A 22,146-nucleotide genomic window follows, 5' to 3' on the forward strand; every position below is an offset into this window, starting at 1 on the left:
TATGAAATGTTATTTGCCTCATCAGCCCAAGCTTGGATATTGTCCAGATCTTGTTGCATTTGACCATGGACTGCTTCGGTATTTGAAGAGTTGTGAATGGTGCAATGAAAAACATCCCCATTTCTGACCTTATGATGGAGGGAAGGTCATTGCTGAAGCAGCTAAAGATGATTGGACCTGGTACATTGCCCTGAGGAACTCCTGCAGAGCTGTCCTGGAACTGAGATGACTGATCTCCAACAGCCACAACCATCTTCCTATGTGTCAGGTATGACTCCAACCAGCGGATAGTTTTCCCCCTCATTCCCACTGATTCCAGTTTTGCTGGGGCACTTTGATGCCACATTTGGTTGAATGCAGCCTTGATGTCATGGACTGTCACTTTCACCTCAACTCTGGAACGGAGCTCTTTTGTCCATGTTTGCTCCAAGACTGTAATGAGGTCAGGCGCTGAGTGGTCCTGGCAGAACCCAAACTGAGCATCACTGAGCAGGTTATTGCTGAGCAGCTGCTGCTTGATAACACCTGCTGATGTCAACTTCCATCACTTTGCTCATGATTGAATTGGCTGGTTTGAATTTGTCCTGCCTTTTGTATACAAGACATACCTGGGCAGTTTCCACATTGTCAGGTAGATGTCAATATTGTAACTGTACTGGAACAGGGGAGCAGCACGTTCTGGAGCACAAGTTTTTAAAACTATTACTGAAAGATTGTCAGGGCCCATAGCCTTTGTGGTATCTAGTGCCTCCAACTGTTTCTTGATATCACATGGAGTGAATCAAATTGGCTGAAGACTGGTATCTGTGATCATAGAAATCATAGAATCCCTACAGTGTGGAACCAGGCCATTTGGCCCATTGAGTCCACACTGACTGTCTGAAGAGGATCCCACCTAGGGATTGCTGTGAATCCTTCAGCTTTATCTTTTGCACTGATGTGTAGACCTCTTTAGTCATTGAGGATGGGAATATTTGTGGAGCCTCTTCCTTCAATGAGTTATAGAGTCATAGAGTGATACAGCACGGAAACAGACCCTTCGGTCCAACTAGTCCATGCCGGACATAGTCCCAAACTAAATTAGTCCTATCTGCCTGCTTCTGGCCCAAATCCCTCCAAACATTTTCTATTCATGTATTTATCCAAATGTCTTTTAAATGTTGTAATTGTACCCATATCTACCACTTCCTCAGAAAGCTCATTCCACCACCATATCTGTAAAAATATTTCCCCTCTGGTCTTTTTAAAATTTCTCTCCTCTCACCTTAAAAATGTGCCCCTTGTCTTGAAATCCCACATTCTAGGGAAAACACAACCACCATTAACTCTATCTATACACCATATTTTATGAAATTCTACCAGGTAACCTCTCAACCTTCTATACTCCAGTGAAAAATGTCCCAGCCTATCCAGCCTTTCTTTATAATTCAAACCTTCCATAACCTGGCAACATCCTGGTAAATCTCTTCTAAACCATCTCTAGCTTAATAATATCCTTCCTATGTCATTATTGGATGTGTCAGGACTGCAGTGCTTAGATCCTGTTCTGAAGAAGGAACCCTGGGCCTGAAAAGTTACCTCTGCTTTCTCTCCACAGATGCTTCAGACCTGCAGAGTTTTTCTAGCAATTTTTGTGTTTGTTGCTTAGATCTGATCTGTTGGCTGTGGGATCACATAGCTCTGTCTATCACTTGCTGCTTATGCTGTTTGGCACACAAGTATTCTGGTTTGGTAGCTTCACCAGGTTGACATCACATTTTCAGTTATGTTATGTCTGGTGCTGCTCATGACATGCACTCCTGCACTCTCCATTGAACAATAGTTGATCCCCTGACTTGACGATAATTGTTTATTTGGGGATATGCTGAGCCGTGAGATTGCAGACTGTGTGGGAGTACAATTCTGCTGCTGTCAATGGCTCACAGTGCTTCACGGATGCCCAGTCTTGAGTTGCTAGATTTGTTTAAAGTCTGTCCCATTTAGCACAGTGTTAGTGCCACATGACATGATTGTATTCTCATTGTGAAGGCTGGACTTTGCTTCCATAAGGACTATGTGGTGGTCATTCTTACCAATGCTGCAGATAAACATGTTAATGTGGCAAAAAAAGTCTTAATTTTTACTTGAACGATAACAATGTGTTCACAATTTACAATTCAACTAAATTACTGTTTTCAGAACACCAGTGATCTGACAATGAACAGCAAGCAAAATAATTTTCCAGATGTAGAATTTTGAACAGGTCTCCACATTTTCTGAAGCATGGTCCAATTGAAAGAATGAGCTGAGCTCTCTTATATTAGAACACTGTTCACATTTGTTCACTACCCATTTTCCACCATATTTTCTATTAGATTTCTGTTGAATTCAAGGTGCATATAACTGAGACAGAAATTAGCACATGATACCCCATTTGTATCCTTGAGTCGCTATCTGTAGTGCATAACTTGACTTAGCCACGACCTCTGCAAATGTAGTTGATGCTTGTTGTGAGCATCTTTCTTCATCCAAGCAAAAATTCATTAAGCAGCATTGGCCTACTCTGAATGTACAACTGTTCCTACACAATCATTCAATGTGAATCATTCAGTGAATTCCCCTTCCTTCACTTTTAAATCTCATGCAGTAATCGGTAGAATTTAGTCAACTTGGGCCAGGGTCCAGTGGCACATCTAGAATTGGGTGAAATTTCATCTGTAGCATCTGACTGACCACTGTGACACAACACCTGGATAATAAATGCAATGCAGGCACAGCAACCAGCCCGGTCTGTGGCTAGGGTGACTAGAGAGGCACTGAACGCTCTGTCAGCTGTCAGAATTGGCGATCGAGGTATCATTTTAAGCTACATCTTGACATGCAAGCAATGCCTACAAGCAAACAAAATCTGGTTTGCAGAATCTTCTCATGAACACAAGAATCATCACCTTGAGCTCCAGGCTCGGCTGGCAGATGGTTCAATAGTTCATTGACGCACCGCTGCAGTTTCTGCTCCAAGCCGTCCAGGGAGAGTGGGACACGTTCTTTCCCACAAAAGGTATCAGAAGATGCTCTCTCCTGAACAATGAAGCTTAGAAGGAGATTGAAAGTGGAGGTTAGCAGCAGGGGCCAATGCAGGAAGTGAACCATTGACCTACTCTGCACTACCTGTACAATAGTAATGTTAGATTAATGTGACTCACATGAGGGCAGCAAGTCATATACTTCAGTAATGGAGGATAAAGCATATGGATGAATGACATATATGGCATAAAAGTCACTGCTGAATAAGGCCAGGACATGTTTGGGCCCAAACATATAACCACATACTTCCATTGTAGTTCAAGTGGTGTGAGAGCTGACAGCAGTGTGTCTGGGTAACAAACCTGCTTGGTACCTGTTCAGCAACGACCTGCTCACTGATGCCAGGGTTTTGCCAGGGCCACTCTGTTCCTGACCTCATTACAGCCTTGGCTCAAACATGAACAGAAGAGTTGAATTCCAGAGGTAAGGTGAGAGTGATAGCATTGACATCAAGGCTACATTTGACTGTGTGTGACATCAAAGAGCTCTAGTAAAACTGCAGTCAATGGGGCAAGCTCGCCATTGGTTGGTGTCATAGCTGGTATGTAGGAAGATGGTTGTTGTTGAAGGTCACTCATCTCAGCTCCAGGATATCCCTGCAATAATTCCTCAAGGTAGATTCCTACACCCAACCATCTTCAGCTGCTTCATCAATGACCTTCCCTACATCATAAGGTCAGAAGTAGGGATGTTCACTAATGATTGCACAATGTTCAGCACCATTTGTGATTCCTCAGATACTGAAGCAGTCCATGTTCAAATGCAACATGATCTGGACTATATTCGGGCTTGGGCCGACAAGTAGCAAGTAACATTCAAGGCACACAAATGCTAGACAATGATAATCCCCAATGAGAGATTATATAACCCCTGCCCCTTGACATTCAATAGTGTTATCATCATTGAATCCTCCGCTATCAACATTCTGAAGATTACCATTGACCAGAAACTTAACTGGACTTGCCATAAATTTATGATGGCTACAAGAACAGGTCAGAGGCTAGGAATATTGCAGCAAATAACTCAGCTGCTGACTCCCAAAGCCTGTCTATTATCTACAAGTCAAAAGTTAGGAATGTGATGGAAAACTCCTCACTTTCCTGGATGTATGCGGCTCCAACAACCCTGAAGCAGCTTGACACCATCCAGGACAAAGCAGCCTGCTTGAATGGCACTACATCCACAAGTATCCACTCCCTCCACCACCGATGCTCAGTCGCATCAGTGTGTACTATCTACCAAATACACCACAAAACTTTACTAAAGATCCTTAGACAGCACCTCCAAACCCACTACCACTTCCATCTTGGAAGGACAAGGTCAGCAGGTAGATGAGAATGCCACCGCCTGCAATTTCCCCTCCAAGCCAGTTACCATCCTGACTGGAAAATATATCTCTGTTCCTTCACTGCCATTGGGTCAAGATCCTGAATTTCCTGCCTAACGGCAGGAGGGTCAATCTGCAGCAAATGGACTGCAATGGTTCAAGAGGGCAGCTCACCACCACCTGCTCAAGGGAAGCCAGGGACAGGCAATAAATACTGGTCAGCCTGCTATGCCTACATACCAGCGGTGATTAAATAAATGTATGGGTTAATTCTGCTGGACCAAATTTTATTACCATTGCACTATGGGCCCTTTCCAACAGACGTAAATATTTAATTCGACTCTCAAATTAAGCAACGGTATAACTAGACAGAAACATCGGATATCCTGCTGACTCTGAACCACACCACAAAACTATTGAATCCAGTATGTTAACTGGTGTGGTCCAACTTGGACCAGGCATTTGAAATTATACAGAAATATTTTTAGTTTTCTTGTCCATTGCATTGAAAAAAGGCAAAAGTTCTTTTTATGTCACATATAATTTTATAATGTGGATTGTTATATTAACTCCTTTTAGTTTGTAATAATGTAAATCAAATAACTAACAAATTTTCACATTGTTACCTTCAACTTAAATTTTGTTTTAATTTAAAGGCACAGAAAAGATTTTAGGGAATATTTAGAATATTGTGAAAGAATGTCAAATGTCTGCTAAAAATTCAAGAAGCCTTTTCTGTAACTGAATATAAGTAAACAACTCAGTGTCCATGGAAAAGCAAATCATTTGTGAGCACTGTAAATATTGAGAATTGCTGGTTTTACCATGTGTCAATTGGCCATTATTCTACTTTGAATCCAAGTTTTAGTTAAGAGCATTGTCCTGCCTAGGACATTGGATAAGACAACCCAAGGAATGATAACTGGAAACCGCACTAACAGGACATTGGTATGCTTGTGTAGAATGAAGTGATTTTAATTCAACCAATAATAACTGTGAAATGCAAAATATTGTGGATGCTGGAGATCTGGGATATCCAGAGTTCCAAAAAAGAGTTACCGGACTCAAAATATTAACTCTGTGCACTGATGCTGCATAACTTGGTGACTTTCTCCAGCAATTTCTTTTTTTAGTCATAAGATCTCTTGTTGGAGAAAAGGAAATTAACCTTTACAGGTATAGCAAGATGTTGTTGGATTATAAGGTATTGTAGAAATTTAATGATTATGATAAATATGGTCTTAATTACATGTTCACAATCAGCAGTTCACTGCTCTATCACCAAAAGTTAACAGAGACTCTTGGTCTTGCATTCTACAAAAGAGTTTGTTTAATGTATGTGAATAATGTAGGGGGTATCACATTTGCAGTGTTTGTACTACTGTGTTAGACTACTGCTGCTAGTAAACAATTTCATTAGAATTTCATTACAATCACTAACCCACACAGGATTTTATTTATTCATTAATGAAATGTGAGTGTCTAGTCCAACATCTATTGCCCTGTAGGGGTTAGTGGTGAACTGCTTTCTTGAATAATTGGATCTTTGGGGCATAAGAATATCCACAGTGCCATTAAGAAGGGAGTTTCAGTATTTTGACCCAGTGAGTGATGAAATGCTAATACAGTTCAAAGTCAACATGATGTGTACCTTGGAGAGAAACTTGCTAGTGCTGCTGTTCCTATGCGTTTGCTGCCTGTCTTGGTGGAGAAGTCATAGGTTTGGAAGGTGCTGTTGAAGGAGCGCTGGTGACTTACTGTGGTGCATCTTGTGGCTGGGACACATAACTGCCATTTTACTTCAATAGTAAAAGGAGTGATTGTTGAAGGTGTTGAAGATGATGCCACTCAAGCAGTTTGCTTTGTCCTGGATGGTGTCAAGCTTCTTGAATTGGAACTGCAGTTATCTCCGCATGTGGAGGGCATTCCATTACTGTCTATCAATATAGGTTCTGGAACTCAGTGCTGCACATGGACCTCAGAAACCTAGGCAGCCAGGAAGGAAATTAGAAGGAATGCTGGACCTGACTTGTGTTTTGTAAATGATAGATAAGAGGTGGAGAGACAGGAGGTGAGCTTCTCACCAAAGAATACCTAGCCCCTGACCTGATCTTGTAGCCAAAGCATTTATATGTCTGATCCAGCCCAGTATCTCAACAATGGTAAGCACCAAGTTGTTGAAAATGGGAGTTCAGTGATGGTTTTGATTCTCTCTTGTGAGACATAGTCATTGCCTGCCACGTGTGTGATATGAATGTAACATGACATTTGAACAATGGATTGTCAAATGATCATTAAGTGGTGAATCTTTATTAGGTTATTACAAACATGAAGGTAAATTAAGATTAAACAAGAAAGCTACAGTACGTACATGGAACCAAGGTTTACATCTGGTGGAGAAAATCCTTTATCGTTTTCTCCTTCCCTCAAATGTACCCTTTCCTCCAGAGAGATTCTACTCAACTGCCCCAGTCATCATGCCCAGTTGCTCTCCCTCACCATTGCCACTTGCTGCTAGAGGTTTGTTATACGATTGTTATTTGTCACTTATTAGCATAAGCCTGCATGTTATCCAGATCTTGCTGTAAAAGGCTACGTATTTAAAAGTTGCAAATGTTGATGAATATTGTTACAGAGAAAATGTCAAAGAGGCAGCTGAAGTTGATTGGGTCATGGGCACTACCCTGAGGGGGTACCAGGGGCAAGTAGTCTTATCGTTTGACAATTAATCCAGAGACCCAGATAATGTTCTGGCGACCCAGGTTTGAATCCTGCAATGGGAAATGGTGGAATTTGAATTAAATAAAAAAGAAAATTGGAATTAAGAGCCTAATGATGGCATGAAACCATCTGGTTCACTGATGTCCTTTTAGGAGGGAAATCTTCTGACCTTACCTGGTCTCACCTATATGTGACTCCAGACCCTCAGCAACGTGGTTCACTCTCATCTGCCTTCCAGGAAATAAGGAAAGAGCAATAAATCCTGGACTGGCCAGCGGTGCCCATTTCTTGTGGATAGACTTCAAAAAATGAATTCCAAAAGTGATATCCTTGGACTGAGACAATTGGTCTCCAACAACTGCAGGCATCTTCCTTTTGTGCTAGGTATGATATTAACCTGTGGAAGACGTTTCCCCCTGTTTGCCATTGATTCCAGTTTTACAGTCACTCTCACCTCACCTCCGACAAAACCCAAACTGGTGTTAGTGATCGGATTATTCCCTGGCAAATGCTGCTTATTTGCACTGTCAATGACACCGTCCATCACTTCACTGATTATTGAGAGTGAAATGATGGGGTGGTTGTTAACAGGGTCAGATTTGTCCTGCATCTTGTGTACAGGACTTTTTACATTGCAGGTGGATGCCAGTTTTGTCACTGTCCTAGATCAGAATGACATGGAGCCTGATTAGTTCTGAATTACAAGTTTTCAGTACTATTGCTTAAGTGTTGTCAGGGCCCATAGCCTTTACAGTATCCAGGGCCTTCTGTCATTTCTTGATATCACGTGGAGGGAATCAAATTGGCTGCAGACAGAGCCCGGTGATACTGGATGTTGTGTTCATAGAACAACACTCTTGTGTGTACACTATTTTTATCTTTTTTGAATGATTCTGATGGTTGCACGCAGTTAGCGCACTTCATGGTGGAGCTTGCATGATTTCATCAAGCCTGGAAAGACATCTCGATATGATTGTATTTCAATCCAAACATACCCTTTTACATAATAAACAAAAGAAAATTGCACGAACTCTTATTTGTGACTGAATTATCAAGTTATGCCTATACACACAACAATTCTAATGTATTAACAACTGTTTGTTATTCTATAGTTCCATTTTTACCCATTTATTTACACACATGGCATGCCTGATCATTAGAATGTTTGGATCTCATGAGTGTATGTGGGTTGTCAGCGCTTCCTCCAGTGTCTGGAATGATGTGCTCTCTGGCTGTGTTTCAATATCTCCTCAACTAACTCTGCTGATTCACCCTGTTACCTTAGACACCTCCTTCTTTGAGTTGCAAGAGTTGTGCCCAGCAAAGCTTCCTTTTTGGTCCTGCAGTCAGACCCTTTCAGACTTGTACTGATTTTGTATCTGTTCATCAGAAAGTCTAGCCTGCGAAACACTGTAAATTTAATGTCTTTTGACTTGCTTCTGCTAAGATGAGTGGTGTTAGCACAGTGTCTAACATTTGGAATTTCAGATCTTCAGTGTTGCCACAGCATTGGACTCTTAGATTAATTTGTCTTCTTGGAGTGAACATCATTGCATCACAAAGCAACTAAATATGCAAAATAGTTAGGCTTTTTATAGTTAGACCCAGTTTCCCCTGAGCTGGACTTACATTCTGTTGTTTTATATGATAACATTATGTAACCTTATAAAATAATAAATTTTGTACGTTACTGTCCATTTTTTGGTTCGGAGGTTTAGTCTGGGTCTCAGCAACTCAAGACTCCCAAAATATTGTTTACGCATAACATTTATTTGGCACACAGAAAGAAACTTATACTCAACAAGATCTATACTTGCATGTCCACATTTGCAAGGTTGCCTGGACTTGTCTAAGAGTTAAAGTGGATGGAATGATTAGTTCTCTTCATCTAGCCTCAAAACAACTGATCAGACAATGTAGTTCTGAGCTAGCTAGCTAGCTACCATAGCCTAGTGCTCATGTGTGCATTGTTGCCTGGGCTTTTCTGCAAGCCAGAATGGAAGGGATGATCATTTCTGCCCTTCTGGTCTCCAGGTAGTCTGCTTTCAGCTGTGGTCTGTTTCTTTGATCCTTTTTTTGTGAATTCCTGTGTCTTTCAACATTCCTGTATTCCTCTTTTAGTAGTTGTGCTTCTTTATAGATATTCAATACTCAATTTCATTCCATTTCCATTACCATGCTAAGGGCACACAGGACAACAGCTTTGTGTGTACTGTGTTTTTATAGAACAGCACGTAAGGTGTCTGCCTGCAGTGCGTGTGCCTCATGATGGATGTCACATGACTAGTGCAAGGCTCGAAGGACATTAGTGCATTGTACTCCAGTCTAAGTGCTGAGAACGTCAGAGAGAGGCTGAGAAGAATCATCACGCAGCGCTGGATTGAAAATGGACTCAAATACACTCATATGCTGATTTTTCCCATTAGGAAACTTGTAAGAATTCCTCTCAAAGCAGCATAAACAAATGAGTGCAGACTTGAAGATGCACTCTAAACCTGAAATGAGGATGTAACATTTGAGGATGGGATACCTGTTAGTGGTTTAATTGTGCACCACCATTCATGATTGAATGTGGCAGGACTGAAGAGCTCAGATCTGATCTGTTGGTTGTAGGTTGGCTTATCCCTATCTATCACATGCTACTTCAACTGTTTGGTATGCAAATACTCCGGTGTTGTAGCTTCATCAAGGGGACACTTCATTTATAGGCACACCTATAATGGACAGTGAAGAAGGTTACCTCAGAGTACAATGGGATCTTGATCAGATGGGCAGATGGGCTGAGGAATCCCAGATGGAGTTTAATTTAGACAAATGTGAGGTGCTGCATTTTGGTAGGGAAGATCAAGGTAGGACTTTTACAATTAATGGTAAGGTCCTAGAGAATGTTAAGGAACAAAGAGATTTTGGAGTGCAGGTTCATTTTTCCTTGAAGGCGGAGTTGCAGGTAGACAGAGTAGTGAAGAAGGCATTTGGTAGGCTTGCCTTTATTGGTTAGTGCATTGAGTATAGGAGATGGGAGGTCATATTGTGGCTATACAGAACATTGGTTAGGCTACTTTTGGAATACTGCATTCAATTCTTGTCTCTCTCCTATGGGTAAGATGTTGTGAAAATTGAAAATGTTCAGAAAAGACTTACAAGGATGTTGCCAGGTTGGAGAGTTTGAGCAATAGGGAGAGGCAGAATAGGCTGGGGCTATTTTCCCTGGAGCATTAGAGGCTGAGGACTGACCTGACAGAAATTTATAAAATCATGAGGGGCATGGATAGGGTGAATAGCCAATGTTTTTTCCCCGGGGTAGAGGAGTCCACAATTAGAAGCATAGGTTTAAGGTGAGAGGGGAAAGATTTAAAAGGGCAACTTTTTCAGGCAGTGAGTTGTGCATGTATGGAATGAGCTGCCAGAGGAAATGGTGAAAGCTGATACAATTACAATATTTAAAAGGCACCTGGATGGATACACGAATAGGAAGTATTTAGATGGATATGGGCCAAATGCTGGCAATTGGGATGAGATTAATTTACAATACCTGGTTGGCATGGACGAGATGGACCAAAGGGTCTGTTGGCACTGGTTGAAATTGGAATGATAAAGGGGACAGAACCAGAAAGCTGCAGATATTATAGAGATGTAGGCTGAAAATAGTTGCAAGACCATGAAGAGTTTTGAAAATCCGGATGAAAGTTTTAAAATCTCTAAAACTGTATTTCAAATACCTGGCTGCTATCTTCATTCTTAGTGAATGGAAAATTTAGGACAGTTACTTTTGCTATGTACAAAGAATAAAAATCAGTTCAAGAGAGTATATTTACATGTATTAACACAATTTATTGACATATCTTGTAGTTAGGACATTAAATTGTCATCTGTATTTGACTGATAATTTGATAGAATTGATACTTGGGGCTTGAATTACAATTCCACTAAAAAAGAAAAAGTATGTAAAAGGAATAAATTAAGTGAAGTCAAATGAAGGTGAGAAAATTGGTGCTGGAAAAAAAGGATACGGCAGAGCAATTAAACAAATTACTTATATTCGGTCTTCGCAGAAGGCACAACACCTTCCTGGAAATGTTAGGGAAATAAGGGTCTTTTGGAAAGGACGAAATAAAGAAAATTAGTATCAGTAAAAAAAAAAAATTGTGCTGGTGAAGTTAATGGGATTGAAAGCAGATAAATCAGCAGGACCTGAAATAAATATCTCTAAAGGAGGTGGACATAGTAATAATGACTGGTTTGGCTGTCATCATCAAAAATTTGTAGATTCTTGAATAGTTCTAGCAGATTGGAAGGTGACAAATGTAATCTCTTTCTCTAAAAAAGGACAAGGAGAAATCTGGGAATTACAGATCAGTTGACCTAACATCTGTAGCTGGGAAAATGCTGGAGTTTATTATTGAATACTAACACAATTACACAAAGGTAACATCGATTAATTAATGTGAAATCATGTTTGACAGACCTACTGAAGTGTTTTGATAATGTAACTGGCAGAATAGATGGGAGAGGACCAATGGGTAGGGTGTATTTGGATTCTAGAAAGCTATTGTTAAAGTCCCACATAAGGGATTATTGTATGTAATCTAAGCACATAGGGATTGGTGCTAATATATTGGCATGGTTTGAGAATTGGTCAGGTGATGGAGAGTGGAAATAAATGGGCCATTTTCAAAGCGGAAGTCACTGACAAGTTGAGTACTGCAAGAATCAGTGCTTGGGCCCCAGCTATCCTTTATATATCTCAACAATTTGGAACATGGAACACAGAACATAGAACTGCACAGCACAGGAGCAGGCCCTTCAGCCCACAATGTTGTGCTGAACATGATGCCAAATTAAATTAATTCCATCTGCCTGCCTTGGTCCTTATCCCTCCATTCCTTGCATATTCATGTGCTTATCTAAAAGTCCCTTAAATGTCCCTATCATAACTGTCTCCACCACCACTCCAGGTGACGTGTACCAGACTCCTCCCACTCTCTGTGTAAAAAAACTTGCCCCTCACATCTTCTTTGAATTTACCCCCTCACACCTTAAATGCATACACTCTAGTATTAAACATTTCAACTCTGGGAAAAAAATTCTGACCATCAACTCTATTTATGCATCTCATCATTATATAGACTTCTATCAAGTCTCTCCTCAGCCTTTGCCATTCCAGAGAAAACAACCCAAGTTTTTGTAGACTCTTCTTAAAGCACATACCTTCTAATCCAAGCAGCCTCCTGGTAAACCTCTTCTCCACCCCCTCCAAAGCCTCCACATCCTTCCTGTAATGGGCCAATCAGAATTGAACGCAGCTGTCTAAATGCGGCTGAAACTAAAGCCTTATAAAGCTGCAACATGACGTCCTGACTCTTGTACTCAATTCCTCCACCAGCAATTGCCTTCTTTACCACCCTATCTAATTGCGTGGCCACATTCAGGGAGCTATGGACTTGAACCCTAAGATCCCACTGTACATCAGTGCTGTTCAGGGCCTTGCCATTAACTGTATACTTTTCCTAAACATTTGATCTCCCAAAGTGCATCACCTCACACTTACCCAAATTAAACTCCATCTGCCATTTCTAGGCCCATATCTGCAATTGATCTATATCCCGCCGTATCCTTTGACAACCTTTTACATTATTCACAACTCCACCGATCTTTGATGTGTCTGCAAACATACTAACCTGCCCATCTACATTTTCTTCCAAATCATTTATATATATCACAAACAGCAGAGCTCCCAGTACAGATCCCTGAGGAACACCACTTGTCATGGACCCCCAGCCAAAAAACACCCTTCCACCACTATCCTCTGCCTTCCATGGGCAAGTCAAATCTGAATCCACATGGCCAAGTCACCATGGATCCCATGCATCTTAATCTACTAGATGACCCTACCATGAGGGACCTTGTCGAAAGCCTACCTAAAATCCATTGGACCACATCCACTGCTCTACCCTCATCAATCACCTTTGTTACCTGGAAGAAGAAATCAAGTGCGATATTTTCAAGTTATTTTTTTCCAAGTTCCAAGGGAAGTGGGGTTTAGGATTATCACATCAGCCATGATCTCATTGAATAGTGGAGCAGTCTCAATAGGCTGAACGACTTGTTTCAGCTTATATGTCTTATGGACCTTAAATGCAAAGGGATTGGATTAGAGCAAAAAAATTGTCTTGCTGTAGCTGTAAAGAAACTTGATGAGACCACACATTGAGTATTGTGTACACCCCTTATGTAAGAAAGTGTATACTTGACAGTGCAGTGAAAGTTCATCCAACTGTTTTCTGCAATGGTGGGTTTGTCTTATGAGAAGCAATTGAGTCGAATGTGCTTCTAGTCACTGGAGGTTAGTAAAATCAAAAGGGATCTCACTAAGGGTGGTACAGTGGTTAGCATTGCTTCCTCGTAGCACCACAGTTCAATTCCAGCTTTGGGTGACTGTCTATATGGAGTTTGCCTTTCTCCCCGTGACTGTGTGGATTCTCTCCAAATGCTCTGGTTTCCTCCCAAAGTCAAAAAATGTGCAGATTAGGTGGATTGGACATTTTAAGTTGCCCATAGCATCCAGGAATGTGCAAGCTAGGTAGGTTAGCCATGGGGATAGGGTGGGCCTGGGTGGATGCTCTTCAGAGGGTGGTGCAGACTCAATGGGCTGAATGACCTCTTTCTGCACTGTGTAGGTTCTATGAATTTATGCTAAATTGTATCACACTCTGAAAAGCCTGGACAAACTGAATTCAGGGATGACATTTTGCCTGGCCAGAAGGTCCAAAATAACAGATGTCACATTTTTCCAGACATTTCAGGCTAAGATGAGAAATTGCTTCACTCAAGGAACGTTTGGAATTTTCTACCACAGAATTCTGAGGAGGCAAAGTCACTGAACATATTTAAGAAACAAATAGATTGATTTCTAGACACTAAAGTTGTCAAGGGGCTTTGGGGGAGAGCAAGTGTATGACTTTGAGATTAGCCATGATCATGTTGAATGGTAGAGTGGATACAATAGGTTGAATAGCCTACGAATGTTCCTATTTTCAATGTTTTTGTTATTTAAGATGTGATCAGAGTATGTTTAAGTAGTCTGCTTCTCAACTCCTGAAAACCAACCTTGAAAACTATTCATTAAACTTTAGATTTTCTAGATGTGTGTCACAACAACAGAATAAATTGAGTAATTCTCAGGACACAGAATAGGAAAGAATAAGTATGACATCAATAAACTTCCCTGGTGATTTTTCATGTTTATTCAATGGGCAGCTGAGTCACACAGATCAAAACAGATTCAGGTTCCATTGTCTAGTTTGCTGTTGGTTAATTGGCCTCACTTGAAACTACACTAGGGTTGCCTTAATTGATCTGAGTCTCTGGTCAAGGCTCAGTGGATCATTGAAGGTTCCCAATAATGTGAACTAATCATTAAACCCTGCTAAGAATGTACAAATGTGGGTGTTACTGAGGATAAAACCAGATTCAGGTTCTAAGGAAGGGTCATTCGACCCGAAATGTTAACTCTGATTTCTCTCCACAGATACTGTCAAACCTGCTGAGCTTTTCCAGCAATTTCTGTTTTTGTATCAGATTCAGGTATGCTGCCCTCCTGGATTTAATAACCTAATGACTTTCATTATCTAGCTTCATGATTGATGACCACTTCAGTGTATTCCCATTGTAACCAGATCTTAACATTGCACTGAGAGTTTCAGAGGATACAATTGGCAAGGTTTATATATTCTTAAAAAAGTATACATTTGTAAACTGTAAAAATCAGAATGTAGATTATGTGCCATTCTGAAGTTGAATATTTGTATGCATTTCAGACTACATCTGAACTTACCAGGCAACTGGTACAAATACTATGGACAAAGAAAACATTCTCCTAATGCTATCCCCGCTCATTATTAAATTGAAACTTCACATTAAAATTTTGGAATAATCTCTATCATTGTCCCATATATTCAAAAATTCTGCAGTGATATGGCCTATAGAATGCAGGCAACAGGAATTCACCATTGAAAGCACTAATCACTTCCCAGTTACTCCCTTTACTAAAAGCAAGCAACAAAAATTTAATTGCAAGCTCATAAACGTCAGGCAGGATATGATGATATGTTAGTAAAATGTCTTTGTCAAATTTTCCCACACAGAAAGGAGTCCAGAGGCTAACCCTGATGAACAGTGGTTGTACTTTCCCATGGTATTAGTTCATTTGACATCAATGCAGAGAGAAAGGCTATGTGTCGTGCATAAAATTTGGGAGGTGAATCCTGTATCCCACACAGTAATCCAAACTTTGAATACACAAACCATTCAATGATGTGAAATTATGGGATGGGAAATCTCTTCTTCCTGAACGCCCTCTCTTAGACAGCTTGAGAAGTCACAGTACACATTCTGCATCAATTAGATGAACATTTTCACTACACAGTAAAACAACCCAGCATAATCCCATTAAAACAAACCTTATAAAATGTATCCAGCACATTTCCATTAAAAAAAAGCCTGTTGCTTTATGTTCTGACATTGTAGAAAACGAGACCGAATTGTTGAACAGAAGAAATCAGTTTATGTCTCCAATTGTTTTGGATATCCAAACATGCTCTGGGCGGCACGGTGGCTCAGTGGTTAGCATTGCTGACTCACAGAGCCAGGGACCTGGGTTTGATTCCAGCCTCGAGCGACTGTCTGTGTGGAGTTTACACATTCTCCCTGTGTCTGCGTGGATTTCCTCTGGGTGCTCCGGTTTCCTCCCACAGTCCAAAGATGTGCAGGGTAGGTGGATTGGCCATGCTAAATTGGCCATTATGTTGGGGGATGTGTAGATTAGGTGGGTTACTGGGGGATGGGTCTGGGTGAGATGCTCTGAGATTTGGTGTGGACTTGTTCGGCCGAAGGGCATGTTTCCACACTGTAAGGATTCTATGATGAAAACTGTTTGGATAACTGAAAGAATACTGTGCTTTCCATCAACAGACTTGGAATTCGTTTCTGTTATCATGGAAGGCTTCCTTTTATATACTTTGCATTTTGATTGGACAATTGGTATAAAGTAATTAATTATCCTAATGAATAGTGTCTTTGGAAATACATTCCAGAGGCTGTAAACTTAATTAAAATTACTTGAAATTTTTTTACATATGAGAAAACAATACCTGGTTTTGATTTTCGATCACAGTTAGACCATCTCACTATGATTAGTTACCCACTGAGAAAATGGCACAAGCACATTTAGCTTGGAGGGAAATTGTTGCATGGCAGCTTAATGTCACAGTGACCTTGACAGCATTAGGCAGAGCTTCCCCATCCTTCACGTTTTTTTTTATCAGGCTGTAGGAACTTGCTTATAGTCTCTAAAGGGAAATGGAAACAGAATGTAGTAAAAGTGATGAAAGAACATGCATTTGAAACATTAAATCTGCTTCTCTCTCCACATATGCTGCCAGATCTGCTGAGTATTTCCAGCATCTTCGATCGTCTTCTCAGATATCCAGCATCTGTAGTATTTTGCTTTTGTAGGAGTGGTGTGGTCTGTTTGCTGGGCTGCTGATGCAAGATTGTGTGAAGTTTCTGTACTGATGATGTTATGTCATAAATGTCCTCCTTCAAAATATACAGAGCAGAATCCAATACAGCTTGAATGACATGGACTATCGTGAGATTTGTGACAGTATTGTGTGAGGGATCTGGTGAGCCATAACATGACATTGAGAGGAGCTCACTGTATCTTTTATGCTGAGTGGCACTGCAAGTTTGTCTCTAGGTATGGGTAGTTGCCAATTAGAGGGGATTTTTGTTGGTTAAGTGGCTTATTAACACCGTATCTCACTTCAGTAATATTCAGTTTCCTATCTTTTCAAAAGCGAAACATTGAGAATTTTCAACATGGAGTTGGTGTGAGTACCTGGTAACATCAACTGGCCACTTGTCCCAAAGGACCTCCATGTTGAGTAAGGGGCATCAACATCTCAGGGCACAATCCTTGGGTACTGGCTGCATACATCTCACATGTGCTCGGCTCTAAGAACCCTCACGGCACATTTTCAATCTACTTACATGTTGCTTCTGCACTTCAAAGCTACATTTTGAGCTGCACTGGTAACTTGTAATGCTGCAAGGACACTGTGTACTCAGGGCACGCAGTGCATTAACTGCACCAGGCTGAATCTCCAGGCTGCTTGTTTGCCGTCATAGCACTCACTTACTTTGTGTCTACTTGGATGCTTGCAGTATCCCTGCCTTGCATAGCCTTGTCTTCCCTTGTTGCACTTTGTTCCCTCAGCCAGAAATAGCAGGCTCGCAGTCCTGTATTGCCTTACTTTGAATGCAGTCACAAAGCCAGGAAGCATCAGTCAAGTTAAGGGAGATAGCCTTTTCTTAGCTCTGACAACTAAGTCAAGAGCAGCCTCTGATACCAGACGGGGAGATGGGGAGGGTGGAGGTCCTGGCACATAGTCAGTCAGCCACTCAGGGTGGTCAGAGTCAGGGTGGTCTCCAGTAAGGGGTTAGGAGTTGGACGCTGGGTAGCTCACCATCCACCCTGATACTTCTGTATTGTTAAGAGAGTTGAAACTGACCAGCTTAGTTGTTACTATTGGTGTTGGTAGCTAGCTGTCCTGAGTGAGTGAGCAGGCAGCAGAGCGGGCAAATAAGGAAGTGCTGTCAAGGGCTGGGGTGGGGTGAGTGCAAGTGGGTTAGATTTTTCAAACAATAGTGAGAGTTGCAAAACATGAGCCGAAATGGGAGGTGGATTGGTTTAGTATCATGGCCTCCTCAGCTGAACATCTCTGCACCATCTTGTCCAAAAAGACCTTCGACCCATTTCTGAAAAGCAGGGCACCAAATTTCCCTGGTCTGCCACTTCCAGGGCAAAAGTCAGAAACTGTACACAGCAGCACCAGACTGACAGTGCTTTTCCACATGCACAACAGATTTTTAAAGATGACATCAGTGCCAGAGATGCCAGACAATGCCAGGATATCCTGGCAGTGTGAGCTGTAATGGGAACAGCACATGGTAAGGTGGAACTAGAATTGGACAACAGAGATGCCTAAGGACAAGTGTAGTTTATAAGAAAACGCACCAGGCCTCACGCTGAAAAACCTTCCAAAAATCCAGTGCAACTGCAGACTTAGCCAAAAAATAAGATTCAAACAAAAGTCATATTTCAGTTAATGCAATGAAAGCCATTGTCTTAAAGATTGTTCATCACCAGCACCTCTCTGGAACATGTAGACTGCTGAGTCCCATCCTCCTAGCTTAACTTTTACTTAAAATGACAAATCATTGCAACAGTCTAAGTGCAAATGTAGCAGGAAAGCAGTGCCTGTGCAAAAGTAGGCAGCTGAGGGAACCAATAATTATTTGAAAAATGTTAGATGCACAAGCTGCAAAACTGCTTCGAGCCAAAAATAGCAGTATTTTAAATACAGAGTAAGCTGCAAACTGATTTTAAGAAACATCAGTAAGCAAATCTTGTCTGCTCAGCATTCATGACTCAGTTTTTATGGGCAAGGGTAATGCCATGGGTTTGCTTTGCCTGAAGTTGTGAAATTCAGCCTAATAGCAGCTTTGACTATAGTATAAGTTGAAATGAGGTCCATACATGGCAGGGAGTATGGCATCATTCTACCCACCAAAAATTGCCCATTGGAAAATTAGGTGTGGTAGATAGCTTTTACAAGTTGGTAGCTGTGCCACAAAAAACTTGGCACTTAAGTGGAACAAGTATAATTGTAATCCATAGGCTGTAGAGGAAACCTGATACAGACACCTAAATAGGATTGGGCAAAACAGATTGTTTCCATACGTTACTGCTGTTGTAATACTGCAAAAATTCTCCTCTTCATTGAATTCACTGGTTTGATTTTCATGTGCCTAAGTGTCCCAGCACCAGTCAGCTGATGCTGCATTTTGGAGTACCTGACTTGAAGTCTGTTGACACTGGCTGTTTTTCTGAGGTCTGCTCATAAGGATCACATCGGGTAGCACCAGGCTTCTATTTTATACTCACTGATTAGGAGGCAAATAATTTATCTTTTCCTATGGACCTCAAAAGACCTGCAGCAAGATACTTTTTTAATGATGACTGCTGGTACAATGGCAAAAATTATGGAATGCATCTGGAGTAGTCATGGCAATGGCAGAGCTCCTCGTGTTGAGAAGGTTTCCACAGATATCTTGATACAGCAAGTAGAGCAAAGCAAAGATCATCGCCTCCCCAACTATTTGACCGGGCAACATTCACATCAAGTTTAGTCTAGAAAGCCAGATGTAGAATTAAACAATAATCCAATGTATCATATCTGGGAAGGTGCAGTAAGAACCTACGGCTCATGTGCATTATTAAAATGAGGCCCAAGGCCCAATTTTGAGTGAGACTTAGGTCTCCAACTTTTGCAGCATGTGTCTGAGTCTAAAAATAGGCCACAACCAATTTCAATATGATAATGGGCCAGATTGACCAATACTGAATATTTCACAATATAGAAGTATGCTGAAAAAATTCATTTTGTGAACTCTTTTTCACTCATACTTGTTACAGAGCCAGAAAAAATGATTGATGAAAAGATGGCACAATATACTGAAAGCTATTTGTTAATTTCTTACATGTAAAATTGTTAATTGGTCATATGGACTTTCCAGTCAAACTAAGTGAAACAGGTTTAGTCTACATTACTAACCTATGGACCAGATTGGATCTGCATTTCCTGGGCATACTGCACTATTATACATATGGCAGAGCTGAAATCCTGTTTTGTTGCTAAAATCTGTAACTTACTAGATTGTAAAAAAAAAGATAAAAGGTTAGAAGATGGGTATGATTCAGACACCCACTAGTTGGTGCGATGTGGGGGTGTGGATTTAGGTAGTGACACATGAGGACAAATTGAGGTTGGACAGTCATCCAGGAGACCAGAGATTCAAGACTGGCTCCATTTTCTTTTAACTCATGGCAAGTTATCTTGTTTATAAAAGGCCAGTTTGCTCAGCATATTGATCCTTTACAAAGCTGGGAAGAGCAGGATCCAAGCTTTGAAATGCATACAGGCCCCATCCCCTCTGATTCAGTGTCTTAGAGTAATGTTGATAGAACAGATGTGGATTTTATTTGGAACAGAAGAAATTCCACTTAACATAACTAGTAAGAAGTTCTGGATACACAACGAATGTTATTGGGTCCATGGCAATTTTTCCTTTCCTAATTAGCTAATTACATCAATTTTAATGCCTTTACTGCTACAGCACAGTCCATGAGGAAATTGGACCCCAATGTTATCCAACAGGATACCTAGTCGCTGTTGATTTTTAAAAAGAAAATTATTTAAGCTCCTCATTCATCAGCAAGTAGTGAGATGCTAACTTGGTCTTACTGTTTTCTGCATCCTCTTCTAAATTATTTATTAATCCTCCATATTAGGGATCATAAATTTCTTTCTTGAACAATTGAACCAATGTTCTTCTGCCCACTACAGCATCAGATTACCTTGCATTCTAATATGCCCCCAGATGCAGGAATATATCTGATTTGCTTTACTAATTTAATTGTTATGTTAATTTAAAACAAATCGTATAGATAAATTTCCTTGGAACTAGTCCCATTCTGTAGCTGGCACATTACTGAAGGTTTGGTAGGAAACCCTATTTACTTCCAGGAACATTGTGGCAGTTGAACAAGAATGATTCTGAGTATATTCCAGCATTCCTTTTAAAGAAGATTTTGATTGTATTCCAGAGAGGCACCAGTTTGTCTGATCTGATGTTGCTACTTGCCTGCACAATATACACCCATGCCATGATTTTTCTTGAGCCACACTATTCTGAAAATGTTTAAATATGAGCATTGTTAAGCAAAGTTAGCCCAATTGTTATACTTGAGTAGAGTATTATTTGAAAATGGAGGCTGCAGTAGGTTTTACATTGCCACTGAGGGCTGATTTAAACTTTCTATTGTTGTTTTTGCACAAACTGGGGGTTTATTTTGGGCCAAGGGTGAAAACAAGTATTAAGAGTATACTGTTCTAACATGTCATTATCTCTTTAAAAGTCTGGTTTTGTCCCATAACGTTTGGACTAATTGGTGATTGCCATGATTTTAACATGCCTAGAGGTGCTAAATAATCTGCTAAACTTATATTAACTCTCAAACATGGCCAAATACTAGTAACATTCATGGAACAGTACATGTGTGATCCACACAAACACCTTTACTGAAAGTTTGGAACATCCCGGGTGACAGACAACTCCAGGCAGGAGGACAGAATGCCAAAAGATATGGCTGATGTGGGAAGAGATCACCAAGGAGGTGACAATGAGGAACATTGCCCCCTGGATATGGTTCCAATGCTGCAGCAAATGTAATGAGTTTACATGTGTTAAAGCAAGATCCCATCAAGCAGACTTTTCTCAATAGCTGCAGCTCCTCCAGCATCTCAACCCGATGCAGGTAGTATCTAACTATGGGCTGAATTTTATCATTCAAAAGATGTCCTGATGTGTGCTAAAAATTGCTTTGTGAGAATGCACAGATAAGTGACAGGGTGGGAAACCAAATGTTGCAAGCAATGTACAATTCTCAGCCGATAGGCATTGCACCTGGCAGGAGGTAGGTGAGAGCAGCTGAAACTGAGGTGCCATATTTAAAGGGCAGACAGTACTGAACTGAAACTTTGAGAATACTAAATTTCAGGCCAAATGAGGGAATCTTTGAGCTAGAGGAAGGGTGATGCCTATGTTCGGAGGTACACCTTGAACATGCTCTTCCAAGTGGAGACCCAATTCCCAGTCAACAAGAGGAAAAGGATGGCAAATCAAGTAAAAAATAGATCTGAAGGTCAAGGACAAAGACAGTAACCATTGGGAGGTCTCACAGACATGGCTATGGTGCTGCAAGTGAATCGATGACTTTAGCTTTTGCATCAAATTGTTAAATAAAGCAGAACTATGGTGCAGGGCTGGATGAACACAGCAGGCCAAGCAGCATCATAGGAGCAGAGAGGCTGACGTTTCGGGCCTAGACCCTTCATCAGAAAAGGGTCTAG

Source organism: Rhincodon typus, chromosome 2 (genome assembly GCF_021869965.1).
Source record: "Rhincodon typus isolate 14 chromosome 2, sRhiTyp1.1, whole genome shotgun sequence".
NCBI classification, from domain to species: Eukaryota; Metazoa; Chordata; class Chondrichthyes; order Orectolobiformes; family Rhincodontidae; genus Rhincodon; species Rhincodon typus.